The sequence below is a fragment of the Podarcis gaigeae genome (assembly GCF_964106915.1).
Source record: "Podarcis gaigeae genome assembly, chromosome: 6".
In the NCBI taxonomy this organism is placed as follows: domain Eukaryota; kingdom Metazoa; phylum Chordata; class Lepidosauria; order Squamata; family Lacertidae; genus Podarcis; species Podarcis gaigeae.
Genome location: NC_139682.1, coordinates 65,373,001 through 65,393,409, shown reverse-complemented (window position 1 = coordinate 65,393,409; position 20,409 = coordinate 65,373,001). Strand labels below are relative to the sequence as shown.

The window sequence follows — 20,409 nt, the reverse complement described above, 5'->3', positions numbered from 1 at the left end:
AGTGCAGTTATTTTTATACTTACATGTTGGCAAGTAAAACATGGACTACTTATAAAGGCCATCTCCAACTCCTCAAAAGATTCCATCAACGGTGTCTCCAAAAATTTTTACACATCACTTGGGAAGACAGATTAATTAATATCAGTGTACTGGAAGAAGCAAATATCACCAGTGTTGAAGCAATGATTCTTCAACATCAACTTCATTGGACTAGTCATGTTGTGTGGATGCCTGACGCTTATCTTCCAAAGCACCTACTCTATTCCGAACTTAAAAATGCAAAGCGTAATGCTGGTGGTCAACAAAAGAGGTTTAAAGACTGTCTCAAGGCAAATCTTAAAAAAAAATGTAGTATACACACTGACAACTGAGAAACACTAGCCTGCGAGTGCTCCAGTTGGAGAACAGCCTTTACCAAAGGTGTCATGGGCTTTGAAGACACTCAAACTCAAGACGCAAGGGAGAAATGTGCTAAGAGGATGGCACGCTTGGCAAATCCACACTGTGATCAACTCCCACCCGGAAACCAATGTCCCCACTGTGGAAGGACGTGTGAATCCAGAATTGGCCTCCACAGTCACTTATGGACTCACTGTTCAAACCATGATTATGGAAGACAATCTTACTTGGCTACAAGTGATCACCGAAGAAGATATAAACAAATAAACAATACTCATATTATAGAGATAATATTTACATATATTATAACCTTTAAGATTCTCTGTGTGATAAAAGGCAAGATTTATGCTTTTCAGAAAAATTGGTGTAATTCTGTACCAACAGAAAATGGCCCCTCCATGCATCTATTAAAAATAATTTATGAAAGAGGTTCCAAACGCCTTTGAAATTATAGGTTGAGTTCCTTACTGTATTTCTATATTTAGCACATTTTCCACAATACATCATCATAAGAGATCTCAGAATGGGGTACAATCCATTAGAAAATCAAATTCAAGGGGGGCCACCAGGGGGCGCATTGGAAGTTGGCCGACAATAACATCTCTCTGACCCACATAAGGTAATTAAAAGGCTGCTATGGGAAGTATGCAGCCTTCCCGGGGCCCCCAAGGGGATGGGGGCGGGACTGCCTTGCCAGCGGTATCCATAATTCACCCCCGGATTCGAAAGAAGGGGGTGCGGACACTTGGCACAAGCCCTCGTGTGAAGTCGGCTCTTCTGACGCTGTCTCCACTTAGCGCACTGGTTCGCTTTGGCTCGAAATATATAATTGGAAATACATAATTGGAAAGAAGCTAAAGCACATACATCAAGCGAAGATCGGGAGTTAAGACTGCTGATTAATTGATCTCTGTGAGCGGAGTGAGGGGCAGGAAAATGAATCAAGTGATGAACCACCATTAAAAGGCTGGTATGTCTGGAGTGAAACGGAAAGGGGGTGGAGGAAAAAACTTTTCTTTCTTTTTTGCCTTATGTGAGTATTAATAATCCTCCACCCCAGAGAGAAGAATCGTAGCAATTTATTAATCACAAGCAGGAATTTAATAACTGTGTGGAGTGAATTATTGTTCAAAGAGAGGATTGGTAAACATTGGAGAATGGAGAATGGAGGAAAGTTTTATGATGCAGTTTCAAATGGCGTCTCGCTAAGACAGGCTTGCCTAAGAAGGATGGGGGGGAGGAGGACCAGGATCATCGGAATGCGAAGGATTTTCGGAACCTGGCAGAGCCCTCTGAGACATGTTTGGCAAGCCTGGGGAAATCAACAGACAGACTGAGGGAAAGTTTTTTTATGGAGGTGTGGAATGGCATCTGTCCTTATGTGATATGATTTTTGGAGAGTGTAAAACCCACACAGAGGATATTTGTTTTCAACCCGCTTGTGAAGATTATCAGAGATCGCAAAGAAAGGAATATATGATAACAACAGGAAGATGAGGAAAGTAACAAAGAGACTATCTGGACAGAACTGGATAGAACTGTCTAATTAAAGCAGTAATATAAGTGATGTTTGGACCCTGCTTGAAGTATGGGTACCCCCAACAAAAATTTAAAAATCTGGCTGTATAATCTGGAACTAATGTGATTTGGAAATAATGTGATTTGATTGGCCTGTTAATAAAAAATATATTTTTTAAAAAAAGAAAATCAAATTCAAACAATCACAATAAAAACTATTACAAAACTAGAGCCGACCAATGTATCAAAAATCTTACTAAATAATCTACTGTGATTCCCAATTGATGAAAAAAACCACATCCCCATTTAAAAGAACTTATCCTGCTTTAGAATCAGTTATTTATAATAATCCTCTTCCCCATTATCTGAAGAAGAAGAAAAAGCAGTAGTATTAATTTCAGTAACTTCAAATATACTGTTATAAAAAATAATCTTCATCTAGATAGTTCTATTCTTCTGTAAAACTTCTTAGGGACATTTTGGATCTGTATCACAACTCTTTTGGTTTGAACTAACTTCAGCAGCATAATTTCTTATCAGAGAAGGATTTCAAAAAGTCTCTTCTGTTATCCTGAAATGAGTTTCCTATCTAAAGATTACATTAGGTTTTTCTTTTGATGTATTTGTTTAATCTCCATATGTTAAATGGGGTAAATCCTGCCACATTTAGATTTAAAGTAATTTAACTTTATCCCTGTGTTCCCTCAGTTAAAAATAAATACTAGGGCTGTAGGGGGCGGGAGTTGAAAGAAAATAGGAAAAAAAAGGAAAGGGGGAAATATCGGGAAGAGAAACCAAAATCAAGAAGGTTAAATAAGTGTGTGTGTGTGTGTGTGTGTGTGTGTTTGTGTGACAAAAAGGTTTACCATTCTCCATCCCCTGTGTATATAATTCAGTCTGTACTCCATCCTCATCCTCTATGATAAAGGTATAAAATAGCTGATCAGCATTTTTTTTCGTAGGGGCCACATAAGCATCCACTATCAATGCCTTGTGTCTTTTTAAAAAACCTTGAAGACTTCTCTGTAGCTTTTAATTGGGAGTTGTAAATAAAGGTTGCTTGCATGGGTGTGATTAAACAGTTGCCTATTCTGGGTTTTAGTTCACTGTCGTTAATAGTATAGTAATATGTCTTATGTGCAAATTGGCTTTGAAGCTTCTTGTAAGCCATTTTGTAGAGGATTTCCTCAAAAATCTCTCAAATAAGGTAGAAATAAAGCTTCCCAGAACATTAAACAATTACACGGGTAGAATGCATAAAAATTTAATAAACAAATAAAAACACAGCAACTATAAAAGCAGCACGAGCAAGTTAGCTAGATGCCTTCCTGAAATGGGTGGCCTTTGAAGCCAATATCCTAAACAAAACACAGTGCTAAGAAGAGAAAATTCCATTTCAGATTTGCATTTCTTGAGTGATGTGAGGCATGGAAGGGAATTCTACTGTTTTGCCAGCTGGCTGTTTGGATTAAATGACTGTTCCTACAGTCTATTTGCTTCAGTGTTTCTCTCAAAAGTTAGACATAAGAGAACCTAACTTCAGAATGATGGTGTGTTACTTCTTTCTGAGGAAAGGATAGCTGGGTCATGAATGCATAAAGAGCCTCCTTTGTTTCAAGACAGCGAAGAAATTTAATTATCAGCTAAGTCAGCCTCAGAATGTTCTGGTGTAGACTAAATTTTCAAGACAATGCAAGTGGCATGATTAACATTACACACAAATAATATATTTTGCTATCAGGCTTAAAATTGCAACTAATAAAGCTGACCTGCTTAGAAAAAAACAGCTTGAAACAATGTATCTGATTATTTGGACATAATGTATTGTATCTGACCAAGTTATGGAGTAGTAGGTGCATTGCAATCAACAGACCTACGTGCATTGATTTCAGTGGGTCTGCTTTGAATATGACGTAGTTGGATACAATCCATCTTGCTTTGTAAACACTGAAAGCTGACTACCTTAAAGGTTAGGCTGTGTTCACATGTTGTTTTTTGTGCAGTTTTTTGAGATAAAGGAAGCAGCCCTATATGTGAATAAGACACATCGTTGTAAACATGTGATTAGCACAGTTACACTCATCAGAAAATTGGTGGTCCCTATCAAGTATATGCGGGTGGCGCTGTGGGTTAAACCACAGAGCCTAGGACTTGCCAATCAGAAGGTCGGCAGTTCAAATCCCTGCGACGGGGTGAGCTCCCGTTGCTTGATCTCTGCTCCTGCCAACCTAGCAGTTAAAAAGCATGTTAAAGTGCAAGTAGATAAATAGGTACCGTTCCAGCAGGAAGGAAAACAGCGTTTCCATGCGTTGCTCTGGTTCGCCAGAAGCGGCTTAGTCATGCTGGCCACATGACCCAGAAGCTGTATGCCGGCTCCCTCGGCCAATAATGCGAGATGAGTGCCGCAACCCCAGAGTCAGGGGTCCCTTTACCTTTACCTTTATCAAGTATACATCCTATGTCACATGAAACCAAAGGGAAAATGCTGACTGACTGACTGTCAGAGTAGCAGAAAATGGTATGCAGTAGCTGGAAGCCTGAAAGGAAGCACTTTACACTGCAACACTTCTGTTGCAGACCTCCACTCTAATCATCACGTGCCATTAGAATGAATGGAAATTTCTCATGTTAAGATGTGTATGAAATCAGAAACTTGGACCATTCACATAATATGGTAAGAATACAGCCCTACTGGGAAAATAATAGTCTGATTCAGTTGGACTTACTTCTGAGTAGGTGTGTATAAGATTGTACAGTTAGTTGCTTCATAAGTTGGAAATGTAAGTTTAAAAATAGTCTGTAATTTTCTGAAGGCACTGAAGCATATCTGAATAAGCTCTTATTATTATTTTTGAAACTCCCCAGTTTTCATCTTATCAAGATGTGACAGCAGTATGCCTAATGGTATGTTTTATGCTTCTGCACAGCATCGGCAATAACACATTTTATAGTTCAAGATGAACTTTTAGATAATTAGAATTGTTAAAAAAAAGTAGCTTCCAAATTATTATTTTAAATAGCATTAAGAGAAGCATGGCAGCCACAGAAATGTAAGCCTTGCTAAGAAAATGAAAGGCAAATCCTGCTTGAAACAGGAGTACTCAACCTCATGCAGAGAGAGATTGTGCCTCTGACTGATTTTTTTTTAAGGAAAGGGAGATAGTTATGTAGCACAAGTACCTTCCACTTTCAGTACTTAAAAATCCATTTCCACCCATATTATTCTGTGTACAAACATGGGATCTTCTAGGCTTCTTCTTCAAGTGCTGAAAGGTGCTCAGTGATCTAGGGCATCCCATGAGCCATAAAGGGCAACAACAACAACAAAAATAATAATTGTGTAGCAGAGTGGACCCCAACTTCTACTGCCAGTGAATCCATCAGGTATTCTGCCTCCCCCATGACATATCTAACTCATCACGAAGTCCCTAAGCACCGGAGGGCCTTTACCCTGGCATGATGTCACACCCTCCCCTCGGCTGTCATTGAAGGTCAATTTGGGAAGATTGCTTACTCAGAGGGACAATGCCCCTGTGATTCTGGACAAACAGAAACAATAGAGCATGTGCTTCTCCAGTGCCTATATTATAGAGACATTTGTATTGGCCTCATTTCCCCACTACTCCATAAGTACCCAGGGTGCACAGGACAATTCTATACCCCCTACTGCTTTCAGATACCAACCCTGCTACAACATACAATGTTGCCAGGTTCTGCATAGCAGCATTCAAAATTTGTCGGATGATGACCTGTGCCACAAATGAACACTCATATCAGAGTGCTCTGTAAATTGATAGCCATAGCCTTTTATATCCTAACCTTTTATGCTCTTCCACTTCCGTTTAATGCTCCTCACCCTTCTTTTAGATTCTTATAGTCTTTCATATATACCTTCTGTTTTAATAATTTTAGCTTTCCAAAACGTTTTGCAGATTTTAAATGATTGTTCCCCACCCTACTTATGCTGGTCTATGACCGTAATAAAGATTTGATTGCGTGAGTGAGTGTAGCAGAGTGTTGTACTAAGACTGGCGGGGGAGGGGCGGGCAAGATTCAAGTTCCATTCAACCATGAAACTCACTGGGTCACTGATCACTTTAGGATTTTATTGATTTATTAGACTGCCCTTCATCATAGGAACTCAGAGCAGTTAAATTAGGATAAAAACAAGTAAATAAGTAAAATAGAACAGCAAAACAATAACTTCCCCCTTCCCAAAGACACATGTAAAGGCTATAGAATATTAATCAGCCCAAGGCCTGGTTGAGCACCCCTTCAAGCTCCTTGGATAAAAGTTAGAAGAGAAATGTTAAGAGCTAACAAAGGAGAAGTCTTCCATGGGGTCTTCATGATCAATGTGAGGTGATATGCTGGGAGTGGGGTACATGGGCTATTGCCCAAAAGCAAACTTGGATCCTCGGGTAGGTTAACTAAGGGAAGCTCACAAACAGGAAGTTTTCTGCCCTGTCATCTCCTCAGAAGCCCACACAGCCCTGTCCGTGTTATTCAGGAGGGTCCCTGACCCTGTAGAGAAACTCTTTGGGACACATGTGGCTAACAGGAAGAGGGGAAAGGAAGGATGGGAAACTTTCCTTCTGTGGACTTTCTTAAGTTAACTTCCTGCCAATGAGCTACGAGTCTAAGTTCAAGGTGCTGGCTGTGCACCTTGGACCCAGGATACCTGAAAGATAACCTCTCCCCTTATACACCCAGTCAATAACTGCTCTGTGCAGATGCCATCTTATCATGAGGTCCGTTCCACACACTGTAGGAATCGGGCCTTTTGTGTTCCAGGCATTGTCTCTGTCATATTTTCAGCACCTAGAGAAGGCCTTCTTCAACAAACCTTCCAAGTTGAAATCGTTCCCATTCTGTATCAGTATTGCAACTGCTTTTTAAACTGTGTTTTTTTTTAAACTGACATTTTTATTTTATTCCCTGTTTTTCACTAGGCTTCTGTGGAGGAAGGGCAGGATATAAATTTAATGAAAAATAAATAAACCTACCAAGCCAATGAGTTTAGTATATTTTATATAATGTTTTTCCAGCCTTTGTTGTAAGCTGCTTTGAGCAACTGTAGGGGCATAAACATTTTTGAATGAGTGATTGAACAGAAGAGAAAGTTGAGTAGGCTCCTATAGCTGGTAGAACATGACCCATAATCTCAGGGTCCTGGGTTTCAGCTCCATGTTGGGCAAAGGTTTCCTGCAAAGCAGGGGGTTGGGCTAGATGACCCTCACGGTCCCTTCCAACAATTCTGTGATTCGATTACATGGGCCACTTTAGCAGCACAATGAGGCATTTTGATGCCCATAGTTTCCTTCTACTGGTGGTGAATGCCAGCAGCATTTAAGGCAATCAGGGCCACTGAGAAACAAGGAGGTGGTATCAGCATGCCCTGGGAAAACCCTGGGGTTTTCAGAAGTACAAAAATGTCTCTTTTAAAGGCATACGAGAGCAAAATATTCAAACAAAAAAGAGCAGCCCAATAAGTAGCCATGGGCTGTAGACTGACAGTTGGGAAGGAAATGTAACTTGTCACTGAACACGCTGCAACATTTTGCTGCAGGCCTCACCTGTTGTATATACCTGACAAATCATAAAATAAGAATTTTGTTTAAAACCTTATTTGACCAGAAACCATAGTGGTATGGGGTGGGGGTAGATGTGTGTAGCCCCAGGCAAAGATAGCCCTACACACTGCCTTTAAGTGTCTGAAAAACTATCATTTCTGAAATAACACTGCCTAACTTATTCTGTTGGACAGAGCTTTGCTTCAGGCAATTTCTTCAAGGCCTTTCTGGTCTCGTCTGTGTGGCTTTGGGTGCATTTGCACACTCACTGCTCACAGCTGTTTCTGTGTTTCTAACCTGAATTCAGAGATGTATGGTGGCAAAGCAGCAATCTTTCAGGAAAGACAGGATACAAAGCCAGCATTGGGTAATTATAGAGTTAAACATTGCCCCAGTTGTTATGGGTTGGGTATAAGACTCTACCCTGTAGCTTGTTTATGTGATTACTTTCATTTTCTTAGCAGCAGTTAGCAGTGACGGACAAGTCTATTGATTTAAGTAGTTCTCCTCTCACTTAACAGTGCAATCCTATGCATGTCTCTCTGGAAGTAAGCAACATTGCTTTCAGTGGGACTTACTCTCTGGTAAATGAGTATAGTTGAATACAGTCATACCTTGGTTGATGAACGCCTTGCAACTCAAATGTTTTGGCTCCCGAACACACAAACCCAGAAGTGAGTATTCCAGTTTGCGAACATTCTTTGGAACCCGAATGTCCGATGTGGCTTCCCCGGCTTCTGATTGGATGCATGAGCTTCCTGCAGCTGATTGGAAGCTGTGCCTTGGTTTCCAAACATTTTGGAAGTCAAACAGACTTCCAGAATGGATTCCATTTGACTCCCAAGGTACCACTGTACTACCAATAAACACCTTTCCACTTCACTTTGTGCTTTATGAAATTTTGTATTATGCACTAGAACAGTAATTAATAGCCAAAAAGGTATAGTAAGCCAATGTGCTGGTTCAGAAATTGCATCAAATCATGTTTTGGTCTTTCACATTTTGGCAGAGTTTGAACTGGGTTTTTGGTCCTGGATTGTAGATAACCTACGCTTCCCCAAATCATAATTTACCCAGTTCAGACAAAATTGCAAGCTAAATTGATGTGGAGGAGGAAAGATGAGTATGCAAGAGAAGGAACGGTGCGGGGGGGGGGGGAGGTGTAGGAAGGTCAGCATGGGACTGATCTTTATTGTCTGAAAACATAGTTCTGCCATTAGTTTGACCCAAAACACAGCCTGACTAACTGTAGCCCAAGCACTGTTATTTCTAACTCTCCCACAAAGAGCCTTTTTAACAGTTTCAGAATAACACATGAAAATGAAGCTATATTGCACAGTCAGGCATTAGAAAAAAATGGCAGCCATACAATTCTTTATTATATATATTTTTAAAATGCTTAGTTGTATTTATGTCCCATTTTTTAAAAAAAACAAACATGCTAAGTTGTAATGATGTCCCATTAATTCTGTCCCATTTAAAACAAACAAACAAACCACCTCTCAGAACAAGGACATTGGCAGCGCCAATAGTTTCTGCAAGGAAAAGCTGGGTTCCAGTTGGAAAGGTAAACTGCACAGGCTTTAGACTGACATCTAATTTAACCAGAATGGCATCAGGGCGGAATTGATAGATGGAAAGCCGACACATTTCTGTCCAATCACATTTGCAAATGGAGACAGAAATGACAAGCATTATCCTAAGGTGCAATGTTGTTGTTTTAATGCAGCCCCAGGAGACGGTGCCTGAGGAACGTCAGCCCAGACCTGTGAATCTTCAGAGCTGACTCACGCGGCCCATGAGTGACTTCAGTGACATTTACATTCCTGTAATGTGGCTGCTTTATTTTTATTTGCTTTACAGAATGCTGTTTTCATTTCCATTGCTCAGAGCTTTTTTTTTTAATCTACCTAGGACAAACACCATTGCACACACAAAGCTTACAGCAAAGAGAAAAATGCTAATGTCAAATTCAAACTCTACCATTATTATTATTTAATGTACAGACAAGGCCAAGCTGGCTGACCAAGCGACCATCTGCAGCAATATTTTTAGCAGTGGGTGGGTGTCAGGGCTTGTCAGGATCAGACACAAATGGCACCACTCAAAACAACCCAGTGTATGGGTTCCAAGGCTACTTCTTGTAGGGGAGGGAATGGGTCGATCAGTAGGCATACCCATATTCCTGCTTTATTTTTTGGGAAGTAGCCTGTTGACATTGGTAGGCAAAGGCACATTGGCAGAAGCAATGGACAAGTGTGCAGATGACTGGCTGTAGGTTGCAGATAGCTAACAGGGGGATGGATGGCTCTGCTACCATTCCTGATCTGCCACCCGAGTCCAGGGGCTCACCTAGGCTCATAGTAGAGCTGGGATTGTTGGTTTTCCCAGTGATTCCTCCAGGGCTGATTGGCTGCAGCTTGCCTTACTGCTGTCAGCAGGGGATGATGGAGCTGCAAGTCTCAGGTCATCTAGTTTCTTCGTGACTCAGAAAATTAAGTAGGTGGGCTGGGCTTCGGCTTTGAGTCTACTGTGGCTGGCAGACTGCCATCTAGTCTAAAAAGTGGGCCTTTTCCACAGCTGCATCAGCCCTCTGCAACACGTTCCCCTGTGCAATCCAATAAGTGTCAACTGTGACATGTTTTAGATGCCTATTAAAAATACATTTGTTAATTTGGGCATTTCCTGACTGTTGATTTTGCTATTGAATCACTCTGTGTTTTGCTTCAGTGTACTGATTCTGTATTTTTATTGGGATATTGACAGGATGTACCGTACTTTGTTCTATCTTAATTTTTTGATTTTGTGATCTTTGCTTTCTACACTTCTGAGGGTCACATGACACTGGTCAGTGGGGCCAGAGGCAAATGTGAGCAGAACAACCTTTGCACAGTAGGCCAGTTTCTACACACAGCCCTCTATGTCCTCCATCCAAACAAGATGCTCTATCAGAGTTGAAGGACACATTGTGGGCAGGGAAATTACTTGGGGTGCAAGGCAGGGCCAGCGAGTGATGTATGACCAGGGGAGACCTCTAAGGGCCAGAAGAGAGGCCATATGCAGTTCCTGGGACTTGAGAGAACCTGGACTAGAAACTGGTTCAATAAACAAATAACATTGCCAGGGATCATGTGATCTAGCCACATGAGGCAACCAAAGTTTCACCAGGTATACTGGCTGCATAGCTTTGTTGCATTGTCACCATTTTCCCCACTACCTCATTGCACAACTTCCTAGCTTCATTTTTGCATCCAGTTGTATTTTTTCTGCAGGCGTACACTGATTTAAAAGTCATCCCCTCTCTACTGGGAATTGCCATGTTGAAACTCATAATTCTAAGCATCCTTGTCAAACTATAATCCCCAGGATGTTGGGTGGGGCTGTTTTGTTTTGTTTTGTTTTGAAGGGCAGGAAGAAGCCACAACAGTTGCAGTGGTATAAAACTAAAACGAGGCTGTGCACACATTATCGACGCAAAATGCAGCTAGGTTGTTCTTTTTCTCAACTTGGGTCGAAGCTGGTTTGGGGGGGGGGATGCATTAAAATGCAGTATTTTATAAGAAACAACAGGATAAATGCATGGATTGCGACTAACATATTGTACACGTGGCTTCGCAAACCAGTGGATGCAGGAGTGTATGCACAGCCTAAGCCTGTAGTTTAGATATGCCCTTAGACATTTTGAAAGAGCCTTAAAAGGATGCAGCAGATGTCCTTTCAATTAGGAATGTGTGTAATTAGCACCTTTAGGGAGCATGCCAATCAGGCAGATTCTCAAAAGTTTTCATTAACTCATGACTAACTACTTGCATTCAATTAAGAAGGCACTGCTTAGTGGAAAAAAGTTTCACTTTGAAGTCTCCTGCAGTTTGCTTCCCTTCAGCCTTGGTTAACTGAGCAAAGGCTGCACACAGCATGTCGTATCCTTCACCGGGAGCCCCAGAGACACTGCAGAGGAGCCTTATTTGCATCAACAAAAAAGGGAATAAGGGCATTGCTGAAATACAGCAGCTAATTCATTCTGAATCCGGACAGCAGCTTCATTTGTAGGCACTTCCAAGTCCCAGGGCATTCTGTGGCTTTGACTAAAGGTCTCACTGGAGATGCTCTTTGAAGGGAAAATGCATGCCACCTTGTTAGCTTAAGCAACACCACAAGGCATTGGGTCAGATTTCCACAGCAGAGATTGTGCAGAACCGTAGCTTAAACGTATGTGGATATTGCAAGCAGAAACTCTGTGCATTGTTATTATCCAGTTGATTTAAATGAGGATAAGTAGCAGTTAATAGCTGCTAAAGGTAGTTCGATTCTGTTAATTTTACCCTTTTCTCCTTGACGGCTAGTCTGTCATTGAGGTATAATGTTGATATTATTGACGCTGGATACTGGCAAGTGTCTTGTTGGTATGTTTCATTCTCAAGTAAACTTTTCATATGTTTCAAATAAATTGTAGCTGTTGGAATATCGATGGCATATGACAGCATATTATTTTCATTTTTGGTTCTATTTTACTTAAATTGTCTTGTGTGAACTGCTTTGAGCACTATGTATTTGTGCACAGTGTAGTATATAAATGAACCAGATCATGGCTTTGAACTCTGATCATTTGCCTAGATTGGTAATGTTTCTTTTATTTTAATGCCTCATTGTGGTTTTATTAATTTTACGATTCCACGGGAGTAACTGTAAAAGCTTTGTCATTCCACAGTCTTCTATTGTTCTGTTCTGAGCTTTTGCTCTGAAACACCTTCTGATCAGCACTGGTGATTTTCCACAATATCTACAAGGATAAGTTTCAGCTAAATCCATGTAGTCTGCTGCCAACAATGTAAGGCTTGGGGCTGGAAGAATGGAAGAAGCAGGACACCGCCACAAGGTGCCAAGCTGCGCAACAGGGAGAGATGAAATAATTTGGTCCAGAGAGTGAGTTGAACACTCACTTTATATTGTAAAGGACCCCTGACCGTTAAGTCCAGTTGCAGATGACTCTGGGGTTGCAGCGCTCATCTCGCTTTACAGGCCAAGGGAGCCGGCGTTTGTCCACAGACAGTTTTTCCAGGTCATGTGGTCAGCATGACTAAGCCACTTCTGAAACAACGGAACACCGAAACCAGAGCAGCGCACGGAAACGCCATTTACCTTCCTGCCGAAGCAGTACCTATTTATCTACTTGCACTTTAACATGCTTTTTAACTGCTAGGTTGGCAGGAGCAGGGACTGAGCAACAGGAGCTCACCCCGTCACAAGGATTCGAACCACTGACCTTCTGATCGGCAAGCCCAAGAGGCTCAGTTTTTTAGACCACAGTGCCACCCGCTTCCATTGTTTATACTGTAGAAGGAACTTAATGGTGCTTTGAAACTTAGTTTGTAATGGCTTTCCCAAACTCCTTTCATAGAACCGGCACCCCATCCATGATTGAATATCTGGATTCTGTGATTTCATGCCTTGGTGCTATGTAATTTCTACTTTCATTTTAATGAAAAGAGCACAATGGATGAATTCATGTAACCAGAGCAAAAAGAAACTACCGGTAAGAAGAGGAGCATGAAAATCAGGCGTTAGTCTCTCTGTGCATTTCTAGAAGGCTCTTCACTCGTGCTGGTGACAGAAAAAAAAAAAGCTGTTTGTAGGTGCTGTTGTGACTCAACTATGTCCAAAGACAGAAAATAGTTTCTTCTTTTTTCTTTGAGCAGAAGGCAGCTTGAAAAAAGGACTGCCTGCTTGTGATGTGCAAATGAATTTTGCTTTTGCCTCTGGTGAATGGGGTTTGCAAGTTTTGGCAAATTTGTTTCAAAACATGCAGAGGCAAATGTGGAGTCTACAGAAGCAGGTGTATACCCCAAGATGTGGTGCTTCTCTCAAGCCACCTGTAATTCTCCAAAACTAATATTTATAAACAAATGTATGATGCTGCCATATACTGAGACCATTAGTCCAACTAATCAGATTTTCTTTCTTTGGTTGGTAAAGTCTTTTTGTGTCCTCAGGTAAATAAAAACATTTTTCTAGTGCTCATGATCTTTCCTTAACCAGCAATACTGAACCTGTGAGTGTCTAAATGGACACTACAACTGAACTAAGGACTTTCTTAGTTGTCTGCCTTTGTCCCCGTTTCAGACTTTAGCGGAAAGGAAGGTGGCCTGCAGCATAATGGAGAAAGCTGCCTGATTTGAATGGTAATATACTGCTGCACTCAAATAGCTTGTCATGTGGTGACAACTGCCACACGGAAGACTTGTTTTCCCTTTCCTTCCTCTCTGGGTCTTTTGGCTCCCAAGAGGTCATGAAAGAAAGTTGGATTCAAAGGAGAATACATTTTTCTCCTCAACAACCAAAGTGAGATTGACATTCCACATTTTGGGTTTTGTGGTTTCCCCACTGGAATTCGCCGCATGGGATTTCTTTCCTCACATGACAGAGCAGGAGTGTAGCCTTCCTGATCAGATTTAGCTTTGACAGTTTGATACTCCCTCTTCACTTTCAAGGACTCCCTGGAGTTGATACGCCCTTGGCCCATCTTAGTTCACAGCTGCAGCACTTTTTTTCAGGCTTTCGGCCCTGACTTCTCAAAGGCTCCTCTCTACATTTCAGCTCCCACCCTCTTATCCAGGCTCACTGTCATGAGCTTCTATATAGGAGTTTTATCGTCGTCTGCTTAATCAAGGTTTGGGGAGTTAAACTGTGCCAAACACTGAACCCCTGGATTCAGCTTATATTAAATATATCTATAGAGCACTATGTAGATAACAAAATAAGTTGATACATTGGTGCTGCCACACTCTGAACCTGATTTTCCCCCCTCCAAAACTGGCTGAACCCCAGTTATCCAGACAGAGGAATCACCCACACACAGCTTGTTGGAAAATAGGCTTCAAGTTATTGGCTTTCATCCTGTCCTTTACCACTGTCAGGCACCTGTCTAGCACACCAACCACAACATCTGAATACAGATGAAAAGCAGAGACAAAATAGGGTGTCATATACCACACATTTATGGCACTATGCAGATATCAAACAGCACTCAGCATAGCACTGAAAATCTGATTGTGTTAGTTCTATGAGGCCTCTAATGGGTACATCACATAACTCACCCTCCCCAATCATGCCAAGCTTCCCCCTACGCATGATACCTTAAAGGTAAAGGTAAAGGTACACCTGACCGTTAGGTCCAGTCGTGGATGACTCTGGGGTTGTGTGCTCATCTTGCTCTATAGGCCAAGGGAGCCGGTGTTTGTCTGCAGACAGCTTCTGGGTCATGTGGCCAGCATGACTAAGCTGCTTCTGGTGAACCAGAGCAGCACACAGAAATGCCGTTTACCTTCCCGACGGAGTAGTACCTATTTATCTACTTGCACTTTGACGTGCTTTCAAACTGCTAGGTGGGCAGGAGCTGGGACCGAGCAATGGGAGCTCACCCCATCGCAGGGATTCGAACCACCGGCCTTCTGATCGGCAAGCCCTAGGCTCTGTGGTTTAGACCCACAATCTTTTACTTGCCCAATCATTTCCTGCTTTCCACACCTGATCTAATTACCGTAAGCCCTTCTCAGGAGAAGTTAGTTTGCAACAGTTTAATAAAAAATACCCAGCCCTCCATAGTAACCACCAAAACGACCATCCCCCCCAACGAAAGGCCTAATTTCTCTGCAAACCTCAGTAGAGTAGCTTGCATAACACTTCCTGTTGTGTCAAAGCTTCCCTGAAACACACATATCAGGGCATTCCACATAAGCTCACCAGAAATAATTTACATGTTTTGGATGGTACTCAGCAGACTTCTCACTTGTGGCAGCATTTCCTTCCAGATCTCACCTGGGTCTCTTCTCTCCATCATTTCCCCATCTTTTATATGGAGAGTTGAATGTTGCCTATCCTTCACCAAGACCCACAGACCCACATACGGTAGTTTTTGTATTGCTCACTTTCGTTTTGAATACCTCTACAAAGCACTTAGAAACCACAAGCCCGGGTTTGTTTGTCCCCAGAGAATTGCCACTTACAATAGCAACAGTATCTGAGTGAGAAAGGAATTAATTATCTTTTTTTAAAAAAAAAACACATAAAACCTTTTAACTAATTTCCCCCCAGTTTTTATTTTCTTTTTGACACAATTTTATACCCTTCTGGGATTTGGATAAGAATCCATTTATTTATTGCAATATTTCTTTTTAAAAAGTAACTCATTATCATTGAATGTGTCTCTCTCTGTGTATATATATATATATATATATGCTTTCGTATATATATTTGTTTGTTTATGTGTGTGTATACATACCATAACGTGCATTTTATACCCTTTTAAAGTTGTTGTCATTCTTGACACTCCTTTGTATTCCTGTATCATTTTGTGTATATTCTCTAGAATGCGGGGGTTTTTTTTAGTCCCAATAACATCAGAAAACTATGAATAGCCACTACACACAAATAGCTTCCCATGTGGGACAACCTCCAGACCTTTCTCTTTTCAAGTAGTAATGGTGTGACCTGCTTTTTAAGCCACTGGACTTCCTGCATTTATTATGCAGATAGTGGTGATTTTGGTTCAATCCAACACTTTAGTCAATTCCAACCATGGTCTTTTCTCTCCCCGTTTACATCCCAAACAAGATCTTATTTTCCAATCAATGCACACACCCAGACATCACATAATTATCATCCTGCTGGGATGACCCCCTCCCCCAGTAAGCAACTCTTGTTAGCTACAAGCAATTTGGAGTTTCAGCAATACTTATCACATCTGTATTGTTGGCTGTATTTGTCCACAAACGAATGAGCATGGTGGTTAAGAAGCAAGCATGGTAGGATTTCACGCTGGCTACTGATGTTGTATATTATATTTGTCCATAATTCACACAATTTCTGGGAGGCAGTAAAACAGCCTTTCACCAAGTATGTATTTTTCATGTGCACTCTCCAAAAACAATAATTTATAAGCAAATGTTCGTTTCTTTTACAGCCCTCCTATGGTATTCCGGTGTCATAATTTATCCCAAGGCTTTCTAAGTCAGCCCCAACATAGTAAAAGATCATTAGAAGACACAACAAAACTTTTGTTCTGGCAAAACCAGTAAGAAGATTTCCTGCAGTACACATGCTGGCTAAATTAATTCTAGAACTAAGACATTAGGGGTATTTTATGTCCACGGCTCATAAAATCTGCCAACATTTGAAGCCAAGAGGAACAGAATCTGAATGAGGTGACAGCCACAACTTACATTAGAATTGGTTTACCAGCTATTATACCAATTTTATGAACTAAATGCATAGCTGCATGTAGTTCATTTTCAAGTCTTTAACAAACTTGAAAATGACTCTAGTCTTTTTCAATCACAGGGATGCCAACAAGTGAGCATAAGGAGTTCATAGACCATCCCCAAGCCAGCGGTGGACCCAGACTCTTGGCTCTCATTTTGTAAAAAGGAAGTCAGCAAGAAATCTAAACATGGAGGCATCTAGAAAGCAAAACGTGGAGGCAAGCTTCTAAGAATCTGCTGTTGCTAAGGTCGCTTAATCAATCACTGTTGCTAAGAAACCAGAGGAAGAAATGCTGGGATTCAGGATGGGGGGGTGCCTCCCAGAACAGAAGAAATCAGGACTATGAACTGTCACAGTTAAAGCAAGGGGGGGCTGGTTTTCTGGTTTTCTGCATGCTTATTTTTCTTTACATCATCTATATTTGTGGTTGAATATTTGTATATTGCTTTTTCTTCCAGGAATTGCGTACATTATCCTCCCCTCCCACTTTATATCTTTGCAACAGCCCTGTGATATAAGCTGGACTAAGTTAATATATGTACATAAACAGCAGTTCTTGCCAGTAGTTGGGTGGATGCAGGGGCCCCAATCCTCATACAATGTACCATTGCCATATTTTCTCCCTCTACCCCTCCCTCTTGCACATTCTCTGTCTGTCTCTCATGCACATACGTTCCATTCCATCTCATTCACTTCAATGGAACAGGGCACCTGTGATGTATATGGCATAAGCATGGAGGGAATGGAATGTTCAAATGGGAATGATTCCTCCAGCCAGAATATTAGATTGGCAGAAACACAAAACAAAAGCCTCTGAAATGCTGCCTGTACTCTGGAATGTCTTCCCTAAAGAGGCTTGGTTAAATTCTGCCCTCCAGGATTTTGGGACCTTTCTTTATAAATCAACTTTTTCAGCTTCTCTTAGATAACTCATTTACTGCTGTAATATTTTGTTTTTCAACGTTGACTCTGTTTGTGCTCGTCTATAAGACGTTTGTGTTTTAACAGTATTTTAACTGTGTTTTAAACATTTTGTTGGGCCTGACTTGGACCCTGGGAAAGTTCCTGCTTTAAACTCATCCATACCCATTTTCCTCTTCAAAAGCCTTGGCAGGTTATGCCCTTGGATATTTTGTTTTAAGAGCTCTGCCCTTTGTTTGTTCTTGCTTTATACCCACTCACAGTGCAATCCTCAGCATATTGACTTCATTGCGGCTTACTGCCTAATAAGTGTATTTAGGATTGCAGCCTTAATATGTCAGTGGAACTGGAGCTCAAGTCAATTCAGGTTTTCCTCCAGAACCTGTGGAGCATCTTTTTGTGCCTGGGTGTGACAGCCAGCTAAGCGCTCCTGAGAGAAAACACAACCTCTGCCTGTTTGGGTCCTATGGGCCTTAAGAGGGATTAAAACAGGCAAATACTGGTAAGTCAATTTTCTTTAACTGGAACTGTACGTACGTATGTACATACATAATTATGTATGTAGAATACAGCAAATGCTCCTAAAGAGCTAAATGCATAAGTAATTTGTTTAAAAGATTAACAAGGCAACAGTCCCCGTGACTATTTACAGAGAGTAAAATAAAAAAAACATTTTTTACTTGCAAACTTTGTAGTCAATCCAAGTGGTTCTCTAATTTGCAGAGGTGCTGGACACTTCAGAGATGCTCCTTTGCAAATATTTTCAGTCCCAAAGTGGCGGAACAACCGCAGCAAGTGGCTGTATGGAGGACCTAGACCTGCAAGTATAATCCAAGGATAACAAATTATAACATATACAATGTCAGATATACAAAAAAAGGGGGGTCCCCATCCCCTTGCTAATTAACCACATGTAAATTTAGGCATGCATTTACATAAATTAAAATGACCTTATGCAGAGTGATAAGAGCCCAGAAATATTATCAAGTTCTTGATAATAATCAACTGAGGGGCTCCCCCTTTACAGTGCCAAACCAACTCATTCATGGGGGATATATTAGCAAGATCCATCTAAGGCAGAACAAGAATACAGGAACCACACAAATTAGGAGCCAAGCTTTAGAAGTGCTCTTGCACACAATCATATTTCAAAAACTGCCAAGGAGACACTCATTTCAATAGAGAAAAAAATGGGCAAAGCATAAAAAGGAGTGCCTAGTTCCAGAACAAAATACTATTTGGACTTTCTCTGGAGACGAAAAGTTCTAGTTGCTATTTGGAAGGAAGATGCTAACATCTGGACCATTATTCAGAGTGAGGCAGGCTGCTTAGATTAAGTACCTAATAATAAAAGAAACCACAAATGTGTCTAGGGGAAAAGCAGCTGTCTTGGAATCTCTGGCAGCCCCAACCTTGCACATGTTTTATAGTGCTGAGAGGAGACTACAAAATCCTACCATTTATGTAAAGGCTTAACATTTCCTTGTTGAGACTCCTTCTGCCACTATAGCCCAATTTCTCTTTGGGATTTGGGACACAGGCCTCATTTTTGCACTTTGAATCCTCAAATACAATTCTGTCAGCATAATTCTTCAGTCTCCTGCAGTCTTGAAGATTTGTCTGGTACAGAAGTTCATCTCCAGTTCGCCATGGTGACCTCAGGGAACATATTCAATATTTCATTGTTAACTTCATTTTAGACTGGAAGCTTGGAAACTCAATTCGACAGCAGTGAGCTGAACCAGTTTCAGGCAGAACTATATACGGTATTCAGACCTTGCAGGTAACCTTGAGCTGTCTGTTGCTTCCTGAGAAAGTGAAGGAGTCCAACATGCTTCCAAGCTGTTATACTTTGTTAGCCTCAGAATCAGCTCAAATGCGAAAGCAATGATCTGTATGCAGTTTTCCATAGCAAACCCCTGCCATATATTATAGAAGACATGTATTCTCAGCTTTGAGGGCAGCAAGAGTGTTTTTAGGTATCACAAAAGCGGTTTGAAAGCAGTTATGGATCTTGCATGGAGCAGGAAACACTGTTCAGATCTACGGATTCAAAAATTCTCCCACTGAGTCAGAATGAAACACCACTAGCATAACAATCTGTTTCCAGCGCAGTTAATGAAGCTGTGGCCAGTTTCAACCTATTTCTGTCTCCTGGTCTCTTACTTGGTTTTGCATCCTTGCCTAGCCCTTGCCTGGGGCCACTAGGACAACTGCCTTTCAACCATCAATCACCCAGCAATTTGCCTGTAAGCCTGCAAATTGCATATATGATGCTGAAAGTATCTTACCCTTCTCCTTCTAGTACCACAAAGTGTATTTCAAACTACAGCCCTGAATATTTTCTACAAGGATATCCTGTCTGCAGAGGCAGACTTTGCTCATTGAAATTTCTTTGGCACCCTTTGCAAGGCCAGAATTTGGCACCCCCTGCCTCTCGTCTTCCATTCTGCTCAATTTACTACAAGTAGTTGCAGTGCTCTGCGGCATCCCCTAGGCTCAGCACCCAATGCAGCAGAACCAGTCGCACAGCCCTAAATCCACCTCTGCTGTTTGCCTTGTCCATTCCCAAACACCAAGCTGAGGTATTGTTCCCCAACTCACCACAGTCAGCAGTATGAGAAGATGGCAAATTTTACAGCACTGATAAAATATACAAATTTAGAAGAATAGAAACCATTTCTAGTCTATATAAAAAGTTATTTGTCAAGCAACAAATGTAATTTTCTATATGGAAAAA

At 41.2% G+C, this 20,409-nt stretch overlaps 1 protein-coding gene across 1 annotated transcript in view; it reads right to left on the bottom strand.

Moving 5' to 3' along the window:
• Positions 1-19,961, bottom strand: part of ST6GALNAC3 (ST6 N-acetylgalactosaminide alpha-2,6-sialyltransferase 3) — a 267,781-nt gene extending 247,820 nt beyond the window's left edge. The window contains exons 1-2 of the mRNA XM_083743134.1: positions 19,127-19,961; positions 18,350-18,487 (exon numbers count right to left, since the gene is read on the bottom strand). The gene's annotated coding sequence lies outside the window, so the exon portion shown is untranslated. The remainder of the gene's footprint in view (positions 1-18,349; positions 18,488-19,126) is intronic.
• Between the last annotated feature and the right edge of the window lie 448 nt (positions 19,962-20,409).